The following is a 25,434-nucleotide window of genomic DNA, read 5'->3' as shown; positions in this document are numbered from 1 at the left end:
CTAGCATAACCATTATGGAAGACAGTATGGAGATACCTCAGAAATCTGAAAATAGATCTCCACATGACCCAGCCACTCCACTCTTGGGAATTTACCCAAAGGAAATTTAAATAAGTATTTAAAAAATTTTGCTATAACCCCATGTTTATAGTAGCTCAACTCACAATAGCTAAGATATGGAATCAACCCAGATGTTCATTAACTGATGAACTGATAAAGATATTGCGGTATATATCAAGATGGAATACTACTCAGCTGTAAAAAAAAAATGCAATCTTGTCTTTCACAATGAAATGAATATAACTAGAGACCATTATGCTTAGTGAAATAAGCCAGTCTCAAAAGACAAATATATATTTCCCTGATTTGTGGTAACTAATGTGCAAAGTACAGGGAAAAAAATGCACATGAGCAAAATTTACATTTTGAGGTTTGATTATTATTTATTTATAACATGTCTATACTCTTGAGGAACAGCAGTTTTCCTATTTACTATTTGTTGAATTCTTTATTTAGCAGAGGATTAAGCTCATGATTATAAATGAAATTCCAAGTATGCCATTATCAGATGTCCTAAAAAGCACTCTGGCCTCAGAATCAGCCCTTAAGGCATTTGGATCTGGCTAAAAAGCCCATGAGAGTTTCACAGGCACGAAAAGCCAAGACACTGTGGCAAACAAACAAACAAACACACACACACACACCTAAATGAAAGATCTCTGTGAGTGAGATCCCAGCAGAAAGAACGGGCCATCGGAGAAGGCAGTACCTTTCTCTGAAGGGAGGAAGAAACTTCCACTTTGATATGGCCTTGTCTAAATAAGATCAGAGTTGGTGAACTCAAGAGGCTTCCATAGCCTTGGCAGCTCATGACAAGAGCCTTGGGTGATTACTAACATTATAAATAAGAGTGTCAATTGTTAAATCAACAACGGGAGTCACTGTGCACCTGCTCCCCATGTAGGACCTCTGTCCTTAATGTGTTGTACTATGAGAATTAATGGTAAAACTACTACTCGAACAGTACTCTATACTTTGTGTGTCTGTGTGGGTGCAGTCTGTTGAAATCTTTACTTAGGGTATTCTAAGTTGATCTTCTGTACATAAAGATAATTGAAAATGAATCCTGATGAAGAATGGGATGGGAAAGGGAGTGGGGGATGTGACGGTCACGGGCAGGAGGGAGGTTATGGGGGAAAAAGCCACTATAATTCAAAAGTTGTACTCTGTAAATTTATATTTATTAAATAAAAAAGTATGCCATTATAAAAATTAAAAGAAAAATATGTTTTTCAGAGTAAATTTCATGACTGATCATACTGAAAATAAACTGTCTTTGAAATCTTTTGTCTTTGAAATCCCGTAGGAAAAAAAAAAAAAATTAAAAGAAAAATCAGAAAGGGAGGAGGGAAGGTGGGAGCAAGGGAGGGTGCAGTGGGAAGTATCATGCTCTTAAAACTGTATATATGAAATAGATGAAATCTGTTCCCATTACACAAGTTAAAAAAAAAATTAGGGGCTGGCGCTGTGGCGTAGAGGGTAAAACCACCATCTGCAGTGTTGGCATACCATATGGGCACTGGTTCGAGTCTCAGCTGCTCTACTTCCTATCCAACTCTCTGTATGGCCTGGGAAAGCAGTAGAAGATGGCTCAAGTCCTTGGGCCCCTTCACCCATGTGGGAGACCCGGAGGAAGCTCCTGGCTCCTGGCTCTTGGCTTAGGATCGGTGCAGCTCCAGCCATTGCGGCCAATCTGGGGAATGAACCAGTGGATGGAAAACCTCTTTTTTTTTTTTTTTTTTTTTTTTTTAGTATATATAAATTTCCGGGAAGACCTCTTTCTATCTCTGCCTCTCCTTCTCTCTCTGTTTAACTCTGACTTTCAAATAAATAAATCTTTTTTTAAAATATTCTTTTAAAGAAAACATGGACAAAAAAAAAAAAAAAACCTGCTACTTGAATTCAAATAATTCTGTCCCTAAGTTCTGATCGCCTGTGGTAGCTAGCACTCTCCAAAATATAAAAGACTCTGGAAATTGATGCCTGGCTCATTTAAAAAGTATATTTGGAGGGGCCAGTGCTGTGGTGTAGTATGTTAAGCCTCCACCTGTAGTGCCAGCATCCCATACAGGTGCTGGTTGGTGTCCTGGCTGCTCCACTTCCAATCCAGCTCTCTGCTTATGGCCTGGAAAAGTAGGGGATGATGGCTGAAGTGCTTGGGCCCCCACACCAAGTCGTCGTCCCTGGCTCTGAATCGGCCCAGCCCCAGCAGTTACAGCCATTTCGGGAGTGAACCAGCAGATGGAAGACCTTTTTGTCTCTCCCTGTCTGTAATTCTGCCTCTCAAATAAATAAACTCTTTAAAAAAAAAAAAAAGGAAGGAAGGAAGGAAGGAAAAAAGAAAGAAAGAAATGTCCCTCTTTAAAAAAAGACGTCTGAGACAGAAATCTGTCGTACGGATATAACAGAACACAAAAGAAAAAGCTCACATTACAAAATAATTTTTACATGTCATGTATCAGAAGAAACTCAGACAACATGTAAGACAAGGGATTCCAAGGTAGACCAAGGATGGCAGAATATAACATACAGCACTAGATAGAGCCAAATTCATCGATAGAGGGGAATTTTCTTAACCATTATGTATTTCATAAACTAATGGACCTGGGCTGACAGCTAAATTAGTTGGATGACTGAAAGAAAACTGGACTCAGTAGATACCTACAGTTAATGGGGTTGATACACCTGAGCTTTCCTGGCTAATGTGAATGAGGGAATCTAGAGACATTAGAATATCATACTGGAATCATCACATGTCTTCTATACAGCCTCTTTTTCCCAACCTATGGAGAGGCCCAAGAGCCACTCTCTTCAAAAAGCAATCAAGAGAGTTAAGTGAGGAGAGTAAAGTTCTGTGGTTATTCTACACACAGCAGTTTTGACTGTAGGGGAAGCCATCAAGACAAGTTCCCTGAACAATAAGGATGATAAGCATCCAGATAAACAGGTATGAAGGGTTGCATTTAATGATGAAACATAATAAGGCAACATCAACTGTCAAAGGCAGATAGAACATACTAGTATTCAGAATGTTCTGGCTCGCAGAGACCATAGGTGGTGGCAAAATGAATACAGGTGACCCTAGAAATGACAGATAAGCAATCTACTAGAACAGGGATCAGTAAGTATATTCTAAAAGAATAAACAGTAAAAGCTAGGCTCTGGGGCTGCTGCTGTGATATAGTGGGTAAAGCTACCACCAGTGATGCTGGAATCCGATATAGTGCTGGTTAGTGTTCTGGCTGCTTCATTTCTGATGCAGCTCCCTGCTAATGGCCTGGGAAGAGTAGCAGCAGAAAGCCCAAGTGGTTGGGCCCCTGATACCCACATGGGAGACCCAGATAAAGCTCCTGGCTCCTACCAAAAAGGAAACCTGTTAAAGTGAAATGAACACTATGAGAAACGGTGACTTGATCAGCCCTTGCCCTGACTGTTGATGAACAACTTAATACGTTATCCCTCTTAGTATTTTTTGTTTGTTTGTTCTACTTAAAACTTTTGGTTGAATACTGTAATCAATACAAAGTTATTCTTAAGTGTTGAAACTTAACTGAAAAGTGATCGCTGTCAAATATAAGAGTGGGAATAAAAGAGGGAAGAGATGTGCAATTCAGGACATGCTCAAGCTGACTAACCCCAAAAGGCAGAGTTAGAAACATACCAGGGGATTCCAATTCAATCCCATCAAGGTGGCATGTACCAATGCCATCTCACTAGTCCAAGTGATCAATTTCTGTTCACAATTGATCATAATGATAGGACTAAGAGCCAAAGGGAGCACATAAACAAGACTAGTGTCTGCAAATACTAGCTGATAGAATCAAAAAGGGAGAGAATGATCCAACATGGGAAGCGAGATACACAGCAGACTCATAGAATGGCAGATGTCTTAAACAGCACTCTGGCCTCAGAATCAGCCCTTAAGGCATTTGGATCTGGCTGAAAAGCCCATGAGAGTATTTCAGGCATGGAAAGCCAAGACACTCTGGCAAAAAAAAATGACCTAAATGAAAGATCTCCACGAGTGAGATCCCAGTGAAAAGAACAGGTCATCAAAGAAGGAGGTACCTTTCTCTGAAGGGAGAACTTCCACTTTGACTACTACCTTGTCTAAATATGATCAGAGTCAGTGAACTCAAAATGCTTTCATAGCCTTGACAACTCATGACAAGAGCCTAGGGTGATTACTGATGCCATAAACAAGAGTGTCAATTTGTTAAGTCAACAACAGGAGTCACTGTGCACTTACTCCTCATGAAGGATAGCTATCCTTAATGTGCTGTACATTCTGATTTAATGCTATAACTAGTACTCAAACAGTACTTTGTGTTTCTATGTGGGTGCAAACTGTTGAAATCTTTAATATATGCTAAACTGATCTTCTGTATATAAAGAGAATTGAAAATGAATCTTGATGTGAATGGAAGGGGAGAGGGAGCAGGAAAGGGGAGGGTTGCGGCTGGGAGGGAAGTTATGGGGGGGAGCCATTGTAATCCATAAGCTGTACTTTGGAAATTTATATTCATTAAATAAAAGTTAAAAAAAAAAAAAAGCTCCTGGCTCCTGGCTTTCGCTACTTGGGAGAGTGAACCAGTAGATGGAAGACCTCTCTCTCTGTCTCCCCCTCTCTCTCTGTAACTCTGCCTTTCAAATAAATAAATCTTAAAGAAAAAGTGAAGAAAAGTTAGCCTCTTTGGGCCAGAGGGTCTCTTGTAAATATTCAACTATGCCCTTATAGTGTGTAAGCAGACACAAAGAAAGACACACACACACATACACTCACAATGGTAACAAATGAATACAGCTGTGCTGCAATAAAATCATTTACAAAAACAGGTTTAGGCCTTGGGACATTCAGATCTGGCTAAAAGGTCCATGAGAGTCTCACAGGCATGGAAAGCCATGACACAATGGCAAAAAACAATCTAAATGAAAGATCCTGGTGAACAAGACCCCAGTAGAAGGAACAGGCCATCAAGGAGAGAGACGCCTTTCTCTGAAGGGAGGAAGGAACCTCCACTGTGATATGGCCTTGACTAAACAAGTTCAGAGTCGGTGAACTCAAGGGGCTTCCATAGCCTAGACAGCTCATAGCAAGAGTCTCGGGTGATTGCTGACGTCATAAATAAGAGTGCCAATTGGCCGGCGCCACAGCTCACTAGGCTAATCCTCCACCTAGCGGCACCGGCACACCGGGTTCTAGTCCTGGTTGGGGCGCCAGATTCTGTCCCGGTTGCCCCTCTTCCAGGCCAGCTCTCTGCTATGGCCAGGGAGTGCAGTGGAGGATGGCCCAGGTGCTTGGGCCCTGCACCCCATGGGAGACCAGGAAAAGCACCTGGCTCCTGGCTCCTGCCATCGGATCAGCGCGGTGCTCCGGCCGCAGCGCGCCGGCCGCAGCGGCCATTGGAGGGTGAACCAACGGCAAAGGAAGACCTTTCTCTCTGTCTCTCTCTCTCACTATCCACTCTGCCTGTCAAAAAAATAAAATAAAATAAATAAATAAAGAGTGCCAATTGTTAATCAACAACGGGAGTCACTGGGTACATGCTCCCCACGTAGGATCTCTGTCCTTAACGTGTTTTACTATGAAACTTAAAAACAACACTACTAGTCGAACAATACCCTATACCTTGTGCGGTTGTATGAGTGCAGCCTATTGAAATCCTTGCTTAGTATATACTAAGTTGATCTTCAGTATATGAAGATAATTGAAAATGAAACTTGATGAAGGGCAGGATGGGAGAGGGAGTGGGAGAGGGGAGGGCCATGGGATGGAGGAAAGTTTGGGGGGAGGGGAGCCACAACAATACACAAGTTGCACTTTGCAAATTCACATTTATTAAATAAAAAAAAAACTATATAACAAACAAAAAAAGAAAAGAAAAAAAGAACTTAATACTTTACCCTTTTAGTATTTTTTATGTTCTACTTAAAACTATTGGTTGAACTCTGTAATTAATACACAATTACTCTTAGGTGTTTAATTAATGCTATAATTAGTACTCAAATAGTATTTTACACTTTGTGTTTCTATGTGGGTGTAAACTGTGGAAATATTTACTTAATATATGCTAAATTGATCTTCTGTATATAAAGATAATTGAAAATTTAAAAAAAAAAAAAAACAGGTTTAGGATCAGATGTGTCCAATGGGCCATACTCTGCCAGCCTGAGTACTAAAATATTGCTTGATCTTATGGAGTAAGAAGTCTCAAGTCTGGTGGCCCAAAACCTACTTAAGTCACCACAAGAGAGAATCACAGCCTCTCACCCGATTTCCAGACCTAGGAGACCCACCACTTAGAAATGTACAGGAGTGACATGGATTTTGGAGAATTACTGTAGATTAAGATAAACACATCAACTCTGTTCTCTATCAAAACATAATCTTTAGAGATCTTGATACTACACAAAGAATCACACTGGTGTACTACACTGAATATATTCTGTGAATTTGACCCCATTAGCAAGAAGTAGCAATTACGTTAGATATTATAAAGTGTACATAGGATGGAGTGGCAGATTAAAGGACCAACAAAATCAATGAAGCTTCTGAGGATTCCATGACCTAAATCGGGTGCTGTCATTGTGGCACAGCTGGTTAGGCTGCTGCCTACCACATGGTATCCCAAATGAGCACTGAACCATATGAGGTTCAAGTCTTGGCTCCTCCACTTCTGATCTGGCTCCACACTAATGTGCCTGGAAACCGACACAGGAGACCTGCACAAGGATCTTGGCTTCATCAGCTTGGGTCCTTGCAGCCATTTGGGAAGTCAATCAGCTGATGGAAGATCTCGCACGTGCATGCGCACATGATCTCTCGATCTCTCTTTTCCCACCTTCCAAATAAATAAATCCTTTTTAAAATTACTCAGATCATGTCAAGATAGTCCCTCAAAGATGTCACTCTAATTACTGCACCTCATACCACCTGTTCCTTAAAAAATGAGGCACAATACTTCTTACACCTTTTAGAATTTGGAGGGAGTACACAGCATATTTGAATGTACTTTAACCCATCTACAGACTTGCCCATAAGGCTTCTAGTTTCAAATGGAACAACAGCAAGCGAGCACTGTACATTAAGATAAGGGCTACAGTGACAGTGTCCATGGGAAACAGGACGTTTCTGGAAGCCTCTCACAAGCACCAACTGAAGAACCAGAGCACAGATTTCTAATACTCTAGAGCAAATCTATACCCTCTTCTGCAGACTATTCTTAAAAGATTCATTCAAAAGGTAGAGTGACAAAGAGAGAGATCTGGTTCATGCCCCAAATGGCCACAACAGCAAGAACTGGATCAGGCTGAAACCAGGAGCTGGGAACTCCATCCTGGTCTTCCATATAGGTGGCAGCAGCCTGAGTAGTTGGGCCATCCTCTGCTGCCTTCTAAAGTCCATTAGCAGGAAGCTGGATTAGAAGCAGAACAGCCAGGACACAAATTCCAACTTGGGATGCTGGCGTTGCAAGTGCCAGCTTAAGCCACTGTGCCACAATGCCAGCCCCATGAAACTAATTTTTTTCCCATTAGTACACCATACGTCTGAACAACTAACCATGGGACATCAAGTGACTAAGTAAACTGATTCACACCATGAACCAGATGTTGCCATCAGTTTAGGCATAGGCAGCAGTAATCTATCATCTAACACAAACAGTATAGAAGACGTTGAATCTGGCTCTGGCAGTTCCAGTGAGCAAACTGCATGGGCAGACATCAAAGACCTTTTCAATAAACTCCATTCTCACAATCTCCCAACTCTTCAATCCAGGACTACAGATTCCTGGGATATTCTGGATATCAATCTACTTGTGACAAAGCCTGGTTGACAAATGTGTCTGTACAATATGCTAATGCTACTCAAAAGTAGAGAACTGAAGCACAACAGCTCCACTGATCAATGAAACAAAGGGATTCTGTATCACAGGAGAGATATATGCTCTAAATCACAAAGCTTTACATGATACCATCTCCCAAAGGCCAGAACATTTAAGTTTAGGAACTGACAGGGGAAGGTAAAGTTGGCTCCACTAATACTAATTTTACTCTCAATCTTGGCAACTTAGATTACAGCATGCCTGACCTCAGTCCCGAGTGAGGAATGCTCTCCAAGGAAAGTACAATTTTGGCCCCAGTACACTGGAAGAGGAAATTGTCAGTTGGCCATTTTGGGCTTTATATATCATCAAGCCAAAAGGCAAGAGTAAAAGGAGGTGGGAGACATTAATCTATTGGCCAGACTGAGTAATCCCAATTACCAAAGGAGTACAATATCAATGTATGATTGAATCAATGATGAAAAAAGGGCAGGACCATCAAATCTTCTACATGCATACAATGTATAATGAAAAATTACAAGTGATAAAGACGGGGGCGGGTGTTTAGTGCAGTGGCTATGACACCACTTGGAATGCCCACATTCCACATCAGAATTCCTGCTTCATGTCTCAGCTCTGTTCCAATTCCAGCTTCCTGTAATGCGCATGTTGGGAGACTACAGGTGATGGCCCAAGAATCTGGGTCTTTCCCATTCACCTGGAAGACCCAGATTGAGTTTCAGGCCCTGGCTATTGTCGGCATTTGGGGAGTAAATTAGCAGATGGAAGATGTCTCTGTGTCTCTCTATGCCTTTCAAATAAAAATGACAATAAATAATACTTTAAATGGGAAAAAAGGTAGGATAATGGAGGAGATAGACCACTGAGAGAATAAGGTCTGAATCACTACCAGGTACAGAATCCAGAGCAGCTGAGGTTCTGGTTGAGGGCGAGGAAAGTATAGAAATGATTGTTAAAAAAGTAAGTCATAGATGTCAACTATAGTCTCAAGGACAATTACAGAAATAAAAACTGTATTAATTTTGCATGTTTTCTTTCTTTGTTATACATATGTATTTATAGACATTCACATATTCCTTTATATAACTAACCATTCATTTCTACCTCCTTTCCACTATTATTTTAAATTCATGTCATTAGAGATTAGTTTTTCAATTTAATTAGGTAATAGAATTCATTAAATTTGAGGAGTAATTAATATGTAAATGACTACTGAGACTGTGTATCCTCTCATTTTGGGGAAGGGTAAGAACTTTTTTCCCTTATATGTTCTTAGGTACAAACGCAGACATACTTAAACATTATACAGAAATTCAAATGGGTGCAGGAGGGTGTACACAGATGGTAAAGAGCCAAAGCAGCTTCATTGCCAGAGGCTTGGGCTGCCGCAGTCTCGTCTCACCTCACTCTCTAAAGCTGGTGTGGAGGCTCTTGGCTGCTGGAGTCCTGATTTGAAAGAAGAAATGTAACAGACACCACAGAAATAAAAACAATCATCAGAAATTACTACAAAGAGTTCTACATCAACCAGGAAACCAAGAAGAAATGGATAGATTCCTGGACACATTCAACCTACATAAACTGAGCCATGAAGACACAGAAAACCTAAACAGACCCAAAACTAAGACAGAAACTGAATCAGTAATAAAGATCCTCCCAACAAAGAAAAGACCATGACTGGCTGGCTTCACTGCTGAATTCTACCAGACATTTAAAACAGAAGTAACTCCAGGGGCTGGCCTGAAGTGCTGGCATCCCATATGGGCATCGGTTCGAGACACAGCTGTTCTACTTCCGATCCAGCTCTCTGCTATCACCTGGAAAAGCAAAGGACTGCCCAAGTCCTTGGGCCCATGCACCCGCGTGGGAGGCCCAGAAGAGCTCCTGGCTCCTAGCTTTGGATCGGCACAGCTCCGGCCATTGTGACCAATTGGGGAGTGAACCAGTGGATGGAAGATATCTCTCTCTCTCTCTCTCTCTCTCTCTCTGCCTCTCCTCTTGTGTAACTCTTTCAAATAAATAAATAAATCTTTTAAAAAGGGAGGGAGGGGAGCTGGCACTGTGGCATAGCAGGTTAAGCTGCCACCTACAGTGGCAGCATCCCATATGGGTGCCAGTTGGAGGCCCAGCTGCCCCACTTCCAATCCAGCTCTCTGCTATAGCCTGCCTCTCCTTCTCTCCCTGTGTAACTCTTTCAAATAAATTAATAAATCTTAAAAAAAAAAAAAAAAAGTAACTCCAATTCTTCTAAAGCTATTCAAAATAATTGACAGGGAGGGAATCCTCCCAAATTCAAAGAAGCCAACATTACCTTAATTCCTAAACCTGAAAAAGATGCAATTGAGAAATAAAACTACAGACCAATTTTCCTGATGAACATAGATGCAAAAAACCTCAAAAAACTTCTGGCAAATAGAATCCAATAACACATTAGAAATATCATTCACCAGACCAAGCAGGACTTATCCCTGACATGCAGGGATGGTTCAACTTTAGAAAATCAATTGATGTGATACATCACATTAACAAACTGAAAAAAAAAAAACATATGATTATCTCAATAGATGCAAAGAAAGCGTTTGATAAAATACAACACCCTTTCATGATGAAAACTCTAAGCAAATTGAGTATAGAAGGAACATTCTTCACACAATCAAGGCAATCAATGACAAACCCATGGCCAGCATCCTATTGAATGGAGAAAAGTTGGAAGCATTCTCACTGAGATCTGGAACCAGACAAGGAGGCCCACTTTCACCACTGCTATTCAATATATTCCAGGAAGTTTTAGCCAGAGCCATTGGGCAAGAAAAAGAAATCAAAGAAATACAAATTAGGAAAGAGGAAGTCAAACTATCCCCATTTGCAGATGACATGATTCTATATATAGGGGATCCAAAAGACTCCACCAAGAGACTATTGGAACTCCTAGAAGAGTCTGGTGAAGTAGCAGGATATAAAATCAATACAGGGCCAGTGCTGTGGTGCAGCAGGTTAATGCCCTGGACTGAAGCGCCAGCATCCCAAATGGGCGCTGGTTCAAGAACTGGCTGCTCTACTTCCGATCCAGTTCTTTGCTATGGCCAAGGAAAGCAGTAGAGGATGGCCCAAGTCCTTGGGCCCCTGCACCCATGTGGGAGACCCAGAAGAAGCTCCTTGCTCCTGGCTTTGGATCAGCGCAGCTCCGGCCATTGCGGCCAACTGGTGAGTGAACCACTGGATGGAAGACCTCTCCCTCTCTTCTCTCTGTGTAACTCTTTCAAATAAATAAATAAATCTTTTAAAAAAATCAATACACAAAAATCAACAGCCTTTGTACACACAAAGCCACAGATGACAAAGAACTTCTACGATCAATCCCATTCACAATAGCGACAAAAAAAAAAAAAATCATATACCGGGGCCTGCACTGTGGTGTAGTAAGTTAATTCTCTGCCTGAGCACCGGCTTCCTATATGATCACCAGTTCTAGTCCTGGCTGCTCCTCTTCTGATCCAGCTCTCTTTTATGGTCTGGGAAAGCAGTTAAAGATAGCATAAGCACTTGGGCCTCTGCACCCACGTGGGAAACCAGAGGAAGCTCCTGGCTCTTGGCTTCTGATTGGCTCAGCTCCAGTCATTGTGGCCATTTGGGGTGTGAACCACCAGATGGAAGATCTTTCTCTCTGTCTTTTCCTTTTACTGTCTATAATACCTCTAATAAATAAATTATTTTAAAAAATCAAATACCTTGGAATAAAACTAATCAAGGATATCAAAGATCTCTATGATGAGAATTACAAAATATTAAAGAAAGATATTGAGGAAGATACAAAAAAATGGAAAAATCTTCCATGTCATGGATTGGAAGAATCAATATCATCAAAATGTCCATACTTCCAAAAACAGTTTACAGATTCAATGCAATACCAATCAAAATACCAAAGACATTCTTCTCAGATATAGAAAAAATGATGCTGAAAATCATATGGAAACACAGGAGACCTCAAATAGCTAAAGCCATCTTATACAACAGAAACAAGCTGGAGGCATCAAAATACCAGATTTCAACACATACTACAGGACAGTTATAATCAAAACAGCCTGGTACTGGCACAAAAATAGATGGATAGACCAATAGAACAGAATACTAATGATGGCCGGCACTGCGGCTCAATAGGCTAATCCTCTGCTTGTGGTGCCGGCACCCCAGGTTCTAGACCCGGTCAGGGTGCCGGATTCTGTCCTGGTTGCCACTCTTCCAGTCCAGCTCTCCACTGTGCCCCAGGAGTGCACTGGAGGATGGCCCAAGTGCTTGGGCCCTGCACCCGCATGGGAGACCAGGAGGAAGCACCTGGCTCCTGGCTTTGGATCAGCACGGTGCGCCAGCCACAGTGATCACTGGAGGGTAAACCAATGTTAAAGGAAGACCTTTCTCTCTGTCTCTCGCTCTCTCTCACTGTCCACTCTGCCTGTCAAAAAAAAGAATACTAATACCAGAAATCAATCCAAGCATCTATAACCAACTTATCTTTGATAAAGGAGCTAAAATCAATCCCTGGAGCAAGGAGAGTCTCTTCAACAAATGGTGCTGGGAAAACTGTATTTCCACATGTAGAAATATGAAGCAAGACCCGTTACTTTATACTTTACACAAAAATCCACTCAAAATGGATTAAAGACCTAAATCTACAACCCAATACCATCAAATTATTAGAGAACATTGAGGAAACCCTGCAAGACATTGGCATAAGCAAAGACTTCTTGGAAAAGACCCCAAAGGAACAAGCAAGCCAAGCCAAAATTAACTAATGTGATTACATCAAATTGAGAAGCTTCTGTACTGCAAAAGAAACACTCAGGAAAGTGAAGAGGCAACCAACAGAATAAGAGAAATTATTTGTAAATGATTCAACTGATAAAGGATTAATAACCAGAATATATAAAGAGATCAAGAAATTCAACAACAAAACAAACAACCTAGTGAAGATATGGGCAAAGGACTTTAACAGACATTTTTCAAAAGAAGAAATCCAAATGGCCAACAGACACATGAAAAAAATGCTAGGATCACTAACCATCAGGGAAATGCAAATCAAAACCACAGTGAGGTCTCACCTCACCCCAGTTAGAATGGTTTTTATACAGAAATCAACAAACAACAAATGCTGGCAAGGGTATGGGGGAAAAGGTATCCTAATCCACTGTTTGTGGGATGGAAGACATTGTGGAGATACCTCAGAAATCCGAACATAGTCCTACCATACAACCCAGCCATCCCACTCCAGGGAATTTACCCAAGGGAAATGAAATCAGCATATGAAAGAGCTATCTGCATCCCCATGTTTAGTGCAATTCAATTCACAATAGCTAAGACATGGAATCAACCCAAATGCCTGTCAACTTAAGACTGGATAAAGAAATTATGGGATATGTACACTATGGAATACTACACAGTGGTTAAAAAAAGAAATCTGGTCATTTACAACAAAATGGATGAGTCTGGAAAAAATCATATACTTAGTGAAATAAGCCAGTCCCAAAGGGACAAATCCCATATGTTCTCCTTGACCTGTGATAACTAATAGAGCACCTAAAATGTAATCTGTAGAAGTGAAATTGACTCTTTGAGAAGCAATGATTTGAACAGCCATTATCTTGACTGTTGAGGAATAGTTTTTTATTCTTATTTTTTATACTTTTTGTTGAACTCTTTACCTTAACACAGAATTAAACATGTGTATAAAGTCCATTGAAAATAGATCTCAGTAAAAAATAAAAGTGGGAATAAGATAGGGAGGAAGAAGAGGGGTGCGAGGGCAGGCATGGCAGAATCACCATGTTCCTAAAGCTGTAACTATGAAGTGTATGAAGTTTATAACTGTAAAGCTGTATAGTTCTGCATACATTCTTACAGACTTACTTCTAAGGGTACAATTTAAAAACTTGCCATGGGACCCCAAATCCCCTTAAGGTGGGTGGCAAAAATACCATAAGTGTTAAAGTGATAATATGGATAGGATTAAATGTCTGGCAATAATAATAGATAGAATTTAAAAGGATTGAATGTTCCAATATGGGAAGCAGTCCACACAGCAGACTCATAGAGTGACAATTGCTTTAAATAGCACTCTGACCTCAGAATCAGCCCTTAAGGCATTCTAGCTTGGCTAAAAAGCCCACCAGAGTACTTCATGAATGGAAAGTCAAGGCACTGTAGCAAAAAAAGTCCTACATGAAGGACCTCGGTGGGTGATACCCCAGTGGAAAGAAGTGGTCATCAAAGAAGAAGGTACTTTTCTCTGAAGGGAGAAGAGAACTTCCACTTTGCTTATCGCCTTGTCTAAATACTGAGAGTTTGTGGATTCAAAGGTTTCCATAGCATAGGCAGCTCATGTCAAGAGCCTCAGGTGATCACTGACATCATACATAAGAGTGTTAATTGTTAAATTAACAAGAGTCACTATACACTAACTTCCCATGCAGGACCTCTGTCCTCAAGAGTTGTATTATAATTATGTCTAAGTGCTAGCAAAAAAAAGTATAATTCTTGGGTGCTTCTTTAAAGTTTTCTTTAAAAAAAAAAAAAAAAGTGAAATTACCTTAAAGATGCAATGAATTTGAAGAGCCCTTGTTGTGAATGTTGAGGAACAGGTGTTTTTGTTTGCTTGTGCAAACTGTTGCACTCTTTATTTGGTATAGAGTTTAGTATCAAGTTAATCAAAAATGGATCTTAGTGGAGAATGGGACTGAGAATGGGAGAGGAAGGAGGAGGGGTGAGAGAGTGGGTGGGATGGCAGGTATGATGGGAAGAATCACTATATTCCTAAAGTTGTACTTATGAAATGCAAAAAAAAAAAAAAAAGAGAGAGAGAGAGAGAGAGAAGGAGGGAGGGAGAGAGAGATGGAGATAGGGAGAGAGAGAAGAAAGAAAAAGGCAGGCAAACAGATCCAAAGGTATACTGTTTTTACTTATTTTTAACATTTGCTAAGGTGTATCAATCAACGAAACTCCACTGGTGTATCAATTAACAAAATTTCTTTGGTTTAGTCAATCTGGGGATCAAGTTAAACAAAGGGATTCCACTAAATTTAACCATTGTGCCTCTAAACTCTTCAAAGGGAAACTAAATACAGAAGGGAAAAAAAGTATGCCTCACTTTAACCATAACCTTGCTTAAACTTCCTAATGGTAGCACCTCTGGCTCTATAATATTTCAGTTTGAGAATAAATACTCTTAAGATAGCACCCCACAGATCCCCAGTTAACATGGACCAATGTAAAACAGGGCCTCGGGGATTCAAACTTACCAACAGCCTCATACCTGCAGTTTGCCTCCATGTCAGAAGGGACACAACTCACTTTTTCCAGGCTATTCAACAGATCTGCCATCACACATGATCTTTATAACACCCACCTCCTTCATAACCCAGGTATGATATCACGTCCATAACATCTTTCCCCAAGGAGACTCAGCTGACACACTCACAATGGACCTGTAACTCCAATATCCTTTAGTACTTCTTACGTACTAAGAAGTGGCAATACGTCCCTCATTTGCAAATTCAACTGCCAAACTATACTTCCACCAAAAAACAAAAACCAGTGGACCATTGCAGCGTGCAGGTTAAGTCCCAGCCTGGGACACCCACATCCCTAAGGGTCAGTTTGAGTCCCAGCTAGTGCACTTCTGATCCAGCCCCCTGCTAATGTACTTGGGGAATACTTGATGATGGCTCATGTACTTGAGCTCCTGCCACCTATGTGGGAGACCAGGATGGAGTTCCTGGCTCCTGGCTTCAGCCCGTAACAGCCAACTGTTGTGGCCATTTCAGGAGCCTTTCAAATTTAAACAAAATAAAACATAAGCCAAAAACTCCTTCTCCAGTGCAGCTTAACATCATTCTATTAACTAACGGTCGTATTACTATTGGTTTAGTAATTTATTGCTTTATTGGTTTTTAATCAGATCACATTAACTCCAGCAGGTATTCACTTAAAAAGGATACTCCAATCCCACTTCCAAATGACTTAATCTTGGCTTAAAATGTCACCACTGGAAATGACAGCCTCTCAGATGTCATTGCCCCAACCTAAGAACTTGCAGTCAGAGGTGACCTCTACCACACTAACACCTTCACGAGGCTATTCAGCTGGTTTAGTTCCACTCCTGCAACTCCCATGGGAGATCCACACTGGCTTCCCATCGCCCAGCTTTAGCCTGGTCCAGCCCAGAGCCAGCCTCGACAAGCATCTGGGGAGTGATCTCTCTTTTATTGCTTCACCTTAAAAAAAAAAATTTAATACCGCCACACAGCATGCCCATTGGACAGCCTCTCTGAAGGCACAAAAGGACACAGGACTTTTTATATATATATATAGAGAGAGAGAGAGATGTGTGTGTATATATATATATATGTATGTGTGTGTGTGTATATATATATATATATTCTGGAACTGTCTGCTTAGCCCATGATCCTAGGCTGGTATACTACTTGCCCTCTGCTCAAATGTACACACCCATACACCCATAAAGTAGAAGTCTGGAATGGGCTACTAAAGTTAAAACGGGGATTACTGTTTTCCACAGGAAGCAAGTGTCTCATGTCAGTCAACCCCTTTAGCTTCCGGGAGCAAGACCACATATCTGATACTTTCTCCTATTATGCCCCTCCTACTTTTACCAGCCGTTCCTTCCTTGCCTCTTTGAACACTACCACTCCTTCTCTGGTTACACATAATATCACAAAACTTCACATATACCTTACTAAATTATCAGTTTATAACCTCTAACAATATAACTGTCCTAATAAAATAACCTCAGCAACCCCACCTCCTGCTGTCTGCAGCCCTGGATATTCTGTAACTTGCTTCCAGCCAACAGAAAATAGCAAAAATAAAGGGATTTTTCAAATGTAATTAATTTCTCAAATCAGCTGGTTCTGAGGTCAATGGGGAACTTACACAGGTAGGCCTGATTTAATCAGGTGGTGGACTTTTAAAGAGGGCACAGGCCTCCCCTGAGGTGCTAACACTCCTTTTGCTGGCTTAAAAAGCAGCAATGTGGCTAGAATTGCAGGGCCTATTCCATATAATGAAGCATGAAAAATCTTTAATCTTGATACACAAGTGCAAGCATTATTGTATGTATATGTACAGTTAGGACACACTGTTTACAGTTTTGAAATTGTTCTCCAGTAAACTCTGAATCAACAAGTATATTTTATGAAGAAAAATTTTATGAAGAAAAATCAAGTTTTATCTTCAGAATCCTCACCAATTGTTTCACTATGTACACCTAGCCCTATGGGACCCCTAAGTGGCAAACAGAAAACACAGACATTACCAAACCACACACCCCCTTCAGAGCTTACTAGAAGCCCATGCTGGCACGTTTTCTGTCTATTTACTTATGAAGTGATCCCAACCTCCTAGATGTGTGCATGTCTGCAAAGTAATACAGGAATGTTTATTTGGAATATTAATTCAGGTAAACTAAAGACTAGTTTGAATAGGAAAAGAACACCAGGATTGACTGAAAAAAAAAATCAAAGATTTTGACTGTCTCCCCCCTCTCCGTAACTTTGCCTTTCAAATAAATAAATCATTCTTTTATTAAGGGGAGGGGGCACCTGCAGTGCAGGCATCCCATATGGGCACCAGTTTGAGATGTGGCTACTCCTGCTCTCTGCTATGGCCTGGGAAAGTGGTGCAAGATAGCCCAAGTCCTTGGGCCCCTGCACCCGTGTGGGAGACCCAGAGGAAGCTCCTGGCTCCTGGATTCGGATTGCCACAACTCCGGTTGTTGTGGCCAATTGGGGAGTGAACCAGCAGATGGAAGACTTCTCTCTCTCTGTGCAACTCTTTCAAATAAATAAATAAATCTTAAAAAAAAAAAAAATCTGACTGTGTTAATGGACACAAACATTTCCTAGACTGATCATTAAAAAGTAAGTGAATTTTTAAGGCAAACCAATTTTTCAATCTCAGCCACAGATTCTAATTTCCTGAATTAATTTTCTATTCAAGAAATTAAAACATATTGAACATATTGGGGCCGGCGCTGTGGCGCAGCGGGCTAACACCCAGGGCTGAAGCGCCGGCATCCCATATGGGCGCCGGTTCTAGTCCCGGCTGCTCCTCTTCCCATCCAGCTCTCTGCTATGGCCTGGGAAAGCAGTGGAAGATGGCCCAAGTCCTTGGGCCCCTGAACCCATGTGGGAGACCTGGAGGAAGCTCCTGGCTCCTGGCTTGGGATCAACGCAGCTCCAGCTGTTGAGGCCATCTGGGGAGTGAACCAGCGGATGGAAAACCTTTCTCTCTGTCTCTACCTCTCTCTGTAACTCTGTCTTTCAAATAAATAAAATAAATCTTTAAAAAAAAACATACACATGCTTTTTCCTATTTTATCTTGATTTATATCACTTAAAGAGGAATCAGAAAATGACTCTCAGTTTCAAACCTGGGAGTAATTCTTTAGGCACTTTCTGCTATCTCCATGGAAATACAATCTGCCAATTCACACAACACTCACCCTCTCCTGCTCACTTTCCCACTCAGCAAGGCTAACTCCTACACTTTTTATTTTTGGCCTCACATATCAATTTCTTTTCTTAGCTTCACCAACATCCATACAAAGACAAGAGAAAATAATACTTTCTCTACCTTCCAGACCATCATGAATATCTAATAATACATTTATTTTCTTGGCTAGATGTTGGCCTCTTTTATTAGTTTAGAAGCTCCCTTTGAACAGCTTTAGGTTGAATTTCTTCACTGTGCCTTAAGCAACCATGTAGGTGTTATCAGGAAATACAAGAAATGGAGGAAATACTTAAACATCTCACAAGAATACAAGAAAAAGTACCAAAATGTATCTTTCTTCAAGAGTGACTCTTCAAAAAATAACAGAAGCAATAGTGGCTGGTCTAGGTTCAAAGTCATTAACAACTGGAATCCACGAACCCTGAATAGATACAGGTAAGAACCAATAACAGGGGCCAGGCACAATGGTGCTGGCATCCCATATGGGCACCGGTTTGAGTCCTGGCTGCTCCACTTCCGATCCAGCTCTCCTCTGTGGCCTGGGAAAGCAGTTGGACCGGGATCCTTGGGCCCCTGCACCTATGCAGGAGACCGGGAGGAAGCTCCTAGATCCTGGCTTCGGATCAAATCAGCTCCAGCCATTGCTGCCATCTGGGGAGTGAACTAGCGGATTGAAGACCTCTGTCTCTGCCTTTCAAATAAATAAATAAATCTTAAAAAAAAAAAAAAAAAAAAAAAAAAAAAAAAAAAAAACAAACCAATAGCACACACTGGAACAATGTAAACTTCATGTTACCCCGGCTATATCTTAATAACAATACTTTTTTACTTTGGTGGTTCCAACAGTATTGTAGTTTAAATTATTATTATTTTTTTTTTTTGACAGGAAGAGTGGACAGTGAGAGAGAGAGAGCGAGAGACAGAGAGAAAGGTCTTCCTTTTTCCGTTGGTTCACCCTCCAATGGCCGCTGCAGCCGGCGCACTGCGGCCGGAGCACAGCGCTGATCCGATGGCATGAGCCAGGTGCTTCTCCTGGTCTCCCATGGGGTGCAGGGCCCAAGCAATTGGGCCATCCTCCACTGCACTCCCGGGCCACAGCAGAGAGCTGGCCTGGAAGAGGAGCAACTGGGACAGAACCGGCGCCCCGACCGGGACTAGAACCCGGGGTGCCGGCGCCGCAGGCGGAGGATTAGCCTAGTGAGCCGCGGCTTCGGCCTTAAATTGTCTTATCTACAGCGGATAAATTACCAAGCATTTAAAGCTCAAGTGTCATGCCTGTCAGTTTCAACTTACTTGCTCTCAATTCACCAAAAGAAAAAAAAATATTTTATTTTTCTGGAGAGAGAGAAAGCAAAGGCTAAATTCAAATATTATAGCACTAGTGTAATAAAGCCGTCATCCTTTCTTCTAGAAGCTTCTGTTTTGAAGCTCTGTGGAGCATACAAGCCTAGGAAGTTCACCTGAAGAGAAGGGCTGAATATTCCTGGTTTTCTTTAGAATGACTTGTCTACACTTTTATAAGCACAAATTAGAATATGCACATCCTAAACACAGGGGCAGTGCTGTGGGGTAGCAGGTAAGGCTGCTGCCTACAGTGCGCACTGGGCGCCAGTTCAAGTCCAGGCTGCTCCACTTCCAGTCCAGCTCTCAGCTGTGGCCTGGGAAAGCAGTGGAGGATGGGCCAAGTGCTTGGGCCCCTGCACCCGCGTGGGAGACCCGGATGGAGCTCCTGGCTCCTGGCTTCGGATGGGCCAACTCCAGCCATTGCGGCTACTTGGGGAGCGAACCAGCAGATGGAAGACCTCTCTCTCTGTCTCTACCTCTCTCTCTCTCTGCCTCTCCTCTTTCTGTGTAACTCTGACTTTCAAATAAGTAAATAAATCTAAAAATAAATAAATACTGACCGTACGACGCCCAAGAGAAAGCTACACTCTCCCGTGGGACGTTTGTTTTGAAACAGGAGGAAGAGGCCCTCCGCGGCCAGCTCTCTCCCGGGGCCCGGGCCGGGGCTCGGGGCTCGGGCTCACCGCGAGGCGCCGGCCCGCCGGCCGGGAGGCGACGCAGGACCCGCGTCCGCGGCAGTGAACACGGAAGCCCGATTCCTTCTGGAAGAGAAAGCGTCACCGAGGAGACTTAAGGAAGAGGGACCACAGGGACTGGAGACGCCCTGAGGAGAAGCCCTCGCGACAGACCCCGACGCAGCTGACGGCGACCTCTCGGGCCCGCCGCCACGCCCCCCTCGGCGGCCGCGGCCCAACTCGCCCCGTCGCCGCCGCCCTTCAAGGTCGGCCCGTCCCTCCCACCCGGCCTCACCGAAGCTGAGGTTAGAACGACTGCCACTGAGGAGAAGAGGCGCCCAGAGACGCCGAGCCAGGGCCGAGGCGACGGCCGCGACGTCACTTCCGCTCACAGCCTCTCGGCGGGCGGGGGGCGGGCCCCGGGCGCTGGCGCCTCAGGCGCCCGGACGCGCTTCTGGCGGGGAAGTTCCCGTTCCCTCCCTCCCGAGTGCGGCGGGGCCCTGCGGTCCGCTCCGAGCGCCGGCCGGAGGCAGAACCAGGCCCGGAGGCCAAGGTTTGAGACGAAAGCCAGCCCCGTGGGCGGAGCTGCCGGCGGGGGCGGGGCCGGCCCGGGCTGGGCGGGTGGAGTGCGAGCCGGCCGCGCGCCCGGTTTCCATGGAGACGTGGTGACTCACCCACGATACGTCACAGAGTGGCTTCCACCTCCGTCCCGTGACGTTGTTCAGAGCCCTGGGGACAAAATGCCAATCCGTGAGATGTCTCTCTTCTCCAGGCTAGTCTCTGGGCCTTCGTCTCGCCTAGTTTGTTTTTTATCAGGACACTAAACTGACAATTGATTGCTTGTGTTTCCAATGTCCTGATAACGTTTTGTAAACCTGAATTTAATTACACTTATATTAAAACACTAAGTTCCTATAAATGAATACCTGCTATGTTTCTAGACTGTCTATACTAGTGATATATTTATGTCAAGGTCACTATCATAATCTTTTCATTCCAATGGTTTGATATTAACTTTTACTATTTCATGATAAAATGTAATGGCAGTTGCTTGTTGTCCATTACTGTTCCAGATGTGAAACTGAAAGATGGTAATATTGGAACTGTCATTGTAGCATAGCAGGTAAAGCCATCACCTCTAGCAAAAGCATCCTTTATGGGTACCAATTCATGTCCCCGCTGCTCCACTTCTGATCCAGTTCTCTGCTGATGGCGGGAAGCAGCAGCAGAAGATGGCCAAAGTGCTTGGGCCCCTGCACCCACGTCTGAAGACCTGGAGGAAGCTCCTGGCTGCTGGCTTCAGATCGGCTCAGCTCCGGCCATTGCAGCCATTTGGGGAATGAACCAGCAGTTGGAAGATCTGTCTCTCTCTCTCCTTCTCTCTGTAACTCTGCCTCTCAAATAAATCTTTTAAAAAGTCACTTTTAAAAAAAAAAGTAATATTTAAGATCCCAACTTTGTGTAGGCCTAAACTAATGTTTTCATGTCTTAGTTGTGAACAGACTTAAAAACTGAATTTTTAATTCTAAAAATAGAATAAAGCCTATAGACTAAAAATACTAAGAATATTTCTGTGGAGCTATGCAATGTGTTTGTGTTTCAAGCTATATACTATTATGAAGGTTAAAATTTATAACGTGAAAAATTATAGGTTAAATACCACTAAGTTTGTTTTGTTTTGTTTTGTTTTGTTTTGTTTTTTGGACAGGCAGGGTTAGACAGTGAGTGAGACAGACAGAAAAGTCTTCCTTTTTCCATTGGTTCACCCCCTCAAGTGGCCGCTACGGCCAGTGTGTTGTGGCCAGCACACTGCGCCGATCTGAAGCCAAGAGCCAGGTGCTTCCTCCTGGTCTCCCATGGGGTGCAGGGCCCAAGGACTTGGGCCATCCTCCACTGCACTACCGGACCTCAGCAGAGAGCTGGACTGGAAGAGGGGCAACCGGGACAGAATCCGGCGCCCCGACCGGCACTAGAACCTGGTGTGCTGGCGCCGCAGGCAGAGGATTAGCCTAGTGAGTCGCGGTGCCGGCCACCACTAAGATATTTTATTTAACTTTGCGTTAAACTGTTACAACTGCCTACAGTATTCACTATAGTAACATGTGTGTAGCCTAGAAGTTAAGTTTATGCCAGGGCATAGTAGTAGGCTATACCATGTAAGTTTGGGTAAGTACAGTCTATAATGTTCACACAAAAAAAGGAATTACCTAATGGCATTTGACTTTATTTACAACTGTTATATCCTCTTTATGAAGTGACAACTTTGTGATATGGCTTCCTTTTTTCTCATTATGGTTTTTGACACAAAGTCTACTTTGTCTGAAAGAAGTATAGCAGCCATATCCTCTTCTGGTTCCATTTACAAAGAGTAGCTTTTTCATCCCTTAACTTTCAGTCTACTCTTATTGGCAGCACAGCTGTCTGGTTTTCTGTGAGGAATCATCTACTCTGCCTTTGGATAGGTAAATATCATACATTCACATTTTAAAAACTTAAAAGATCCTGGGGCCAGTGCTGGGATGCAGTGGGTTAATCCTCAGCCTGTGGTGCCAGCATCCCATATGGGCACCGGTTCTAGTCCCGGCTGCTCCTCTTCTGTTCCAGCTCTCTGCTGTGGGCCTGGGAAAGCAGTAGATGGCCCAAGTGCTTGGGCCCCTGCATCCATGTGGGAGACCTGGAGGAAGATCTGGCTCCTGGCTTCAGATCAGCTCAGCTCTGGCCGTTGCAGCCATTTGGGGAGTGATCCAGCAGATGGAAGACCTCTCTCTCTCGCTCCCTCTCTGTAACTCTGCCTTTCAAATAAATCAATCAATCTTAAAAAAAATAAAAACTTAGAAGATCACACCATGACTAATTGGGGTTATCACTGGAATACAAGGATAGTTTATACAACATTATTAGAGATTAAATTTAGCATTTAGTTCAACGGTTTTGAGCATCTCTCAAGAGACATTGTTCCCTTCGCTCAAATATCTCACATATTAAGAGTGATTTTTAAAGAAAAAAATTTGAGGGGGAAGAGTGCTATCACCTACCCACTGGTTCACTCCCCCTTGTTCCCACAATGGCTGGAACTGGACCAGGTCAAATCCTGAAACTCAACCCAGTCCTCCCGCATAGATGGTAGGAACCCAGCTATTTGAGCCGTCACTGATGTTTCCCAGGGTCTGTGTTAACAGGAAGCTCAAGTAGGAATGGGAGCCAGCTACTGAACCCAGTACTTTAACATGGGATGCAGGCATCGTAACTACTAGGCTAAACGCCCACCCTGTGCTGATTTACACTGTGAAATGCCCAATCTTCTCTAAATGTGGAAAATAAAAAATGTCCATTGTTAATTTTACTAGAGGCAAGCCATCTGTTAACCAAAACATATCCTAACAAAGTACTGCCCCTTTAAGACACATTTCCCATTCTGAAGTAAAACACAAAAACAAAAGTAAGGGTCTACACAATACAAAAGGATAAATACATTCAAATTATATAGCTTATTTGTATTTGTATTTATATATTAAATACTTTTTAAAATAAAGCAGAGGAGGGGCCGGCACTATGGCACAGCGCATTAACACCCTGGCCTGAAGCACCAGCATCCCATATGGGTGCCGGTTCTAGTACCGGCTGTTCCTCTTCCAATCCAGCTCTCTGCTATGGCCTGGGAAAGCAGTGGAAGATGGCCCAAGTCCTTGGGCTCCTGCACCCACGTGAGACCCCGAAAGAAGCTCCTGGCTTCGGATCAGCGCAGCTCCAGCTGTTGGTGGCCATCTGGGGAGTGAACCAGCAGATGGAATACCTCTCCCTGTCTCTACCTCTCTCTGTAACTCTTTCAAATAAATAAATCTTTTTAAAAACAAAATGAATCTTAGTGATGAATGGGATGGGAGAGGGAGTAGGAGGTGGGATGGGAGTGGGGGTGGGAGGGTGGGTATGGGGGGGAAGAACCAATATATTCCAAAAGCTGTACCTATGAAATTTATACTTATTAAATAAAAGCTTTCTAAAAAATAAAAATAAAAAGATAACAAGTGTTGGTGACAATGGTGGAGGAACAATGCTTGTACACTGTTGGTGAGACTATAAATTGGCACAGTTATTATGAAGAAAGTATAAAAGTTACTCATAAATTAAAAATAGGATCCAACAAACCTACTTCTGGGTATACAAGACTTCAAAAAGTTCTGGGAAAATGGAACTAACGGCTTATTTAAGAGCAACATATTAAAATCCATTGAGTCTCTTCACAATACATATTTCCCATGAACTTTTTTGCAGTCTCATGGTATATGCAAGGAAATAAATTCACTATCTGAAGAAATATGTACTCCTATGTTCTGTACCTATAGGTTATGAAAACTGTTACTCAAGGATGTATGGAAAAATAAAATGTGTGTGTCTATGTGTGTGTGCATATATATATATTTACCTTAAAAGGAGATGCGGTTAGCACTGCAGTTAAGGCACTGCTTAAGATGCTCACATTCCATATTGCAGTGGCTGGGTTCACGTTCCAGCTCTGCCCGCAATTCCAGTCTCTAGGAAGCAACAGGTGAGCAGTAGGCTCAAATACTTGATCCCTGCAACACATATGGAATCTTTAAAAAGCCCAACTTACAGAAACAGAATAGTGGCTACTACAGACTGGGGGAGGGGGAAATCTAAGAAAATGGGAGATATTGGCACCAGCGCTGTGGCGTAGCAGGTAAAGCCACCACCTGCAGTGCTGGCATCCCGTATGGGTACCAGTTCGAGTCCCAGCTGCTCCCTCTCCCATCTAGCTCTCTGCTATGGCCTAGGAAAGCAGTATAAGATGGCCCAAGTCCTTGGGCCCCTGCACCTACATGGGAAATCCAGAAGAAGCTCCAGGTTCCTGGCTTGGTTAGCTGCAGCGGCAGCTGTTGCAGCTAATTGAGAAGTGAACCAGCTGACAGAAGACCTCTCTCCGTGTAACTCTGACTTTAAATAAATAAATAACTCTTAAAAAAAATGGG

The 25,434-nt window shown here is 42.7% G+C and overlaps 1 protein-coding gene and 1 long non-coding RNA gene across 8 annotated transcripts in view; one reads left to right on the top strand and one right to left on the bottom strand.

Annotated features, from left to right (window-relative positions):
- The window catches only part of LOC100349201 (zinc finger protein 26), a 34,757-nt gene extending 13,730 nt beyond the window's left edge, over nucleotides 1-21,027 (bottom strand). The window contains exons 1-3 of one of the 6 annotated variants that reach the window (XM_070059176.1): nucleotides 20,742-20,876; nucleotides 20,333-20,533; nucleotides 12,416-12,482 (exon numbers count right to left, since the gene is read on the bottom strand). The gene's annotated coding sequence lies outside the window, so the exon portion shown is untranslated. Of the gene's footprint in view, nucleotides 1-12,415; nucleotides 12,483-20,332; nucleotides 20,558-20,741 lie in introns of those variants that run through there. The other 5 variants (XM_017338773.3, XM_051838036.2, XM_070059179.1 and 2 more) reach the window with 5 other exon arrangements.
- On the top strand, nucleotides 20,856-24,302 carry LOC138845724 (uncharacterized). Of its 2 annotated transcripts, none has more exons than XR_011382906.1 (2): nucleotides 20,856-20,999; nucleotides 24,088-24,302. It is a non-coding gene; the product is annotated as an uncharacterized lncRNA (long non-coding RNA). The 2 variants fall into 2 exon arrangements; XR_011382907.1 differs by lacking the exon at nucleotides 24,088-24,302 and adding an exon at nucleotides 21,646-22,012 and having other exon boundaries at nucleotides 20,863-20,999.
- The last annotated feature ends 1,132 nt before the right edge of the window (nucleotides 24,303-25,434 follow it).

The sequence above is a fragment of the Oryctolagus cuniculus genome, chromosome 16, assembly GCF_964237555.1.
Source record: "Oryctolagus cuniculus chromosome 16, mOryCun1.1, whole genome shotgun sequence".
Classification (NCBI taxonomy): Eukaryota; Metazoa; Chordata; class Mammalia; order Lagomorpha; family Leporidae; genus Oryctolagus; species Oryctolagus cuniculus.
Note: the sequence above shows the minus strand (reverse complement) of the source record. Positions and strands in the feature narration are given on the sequence as shown.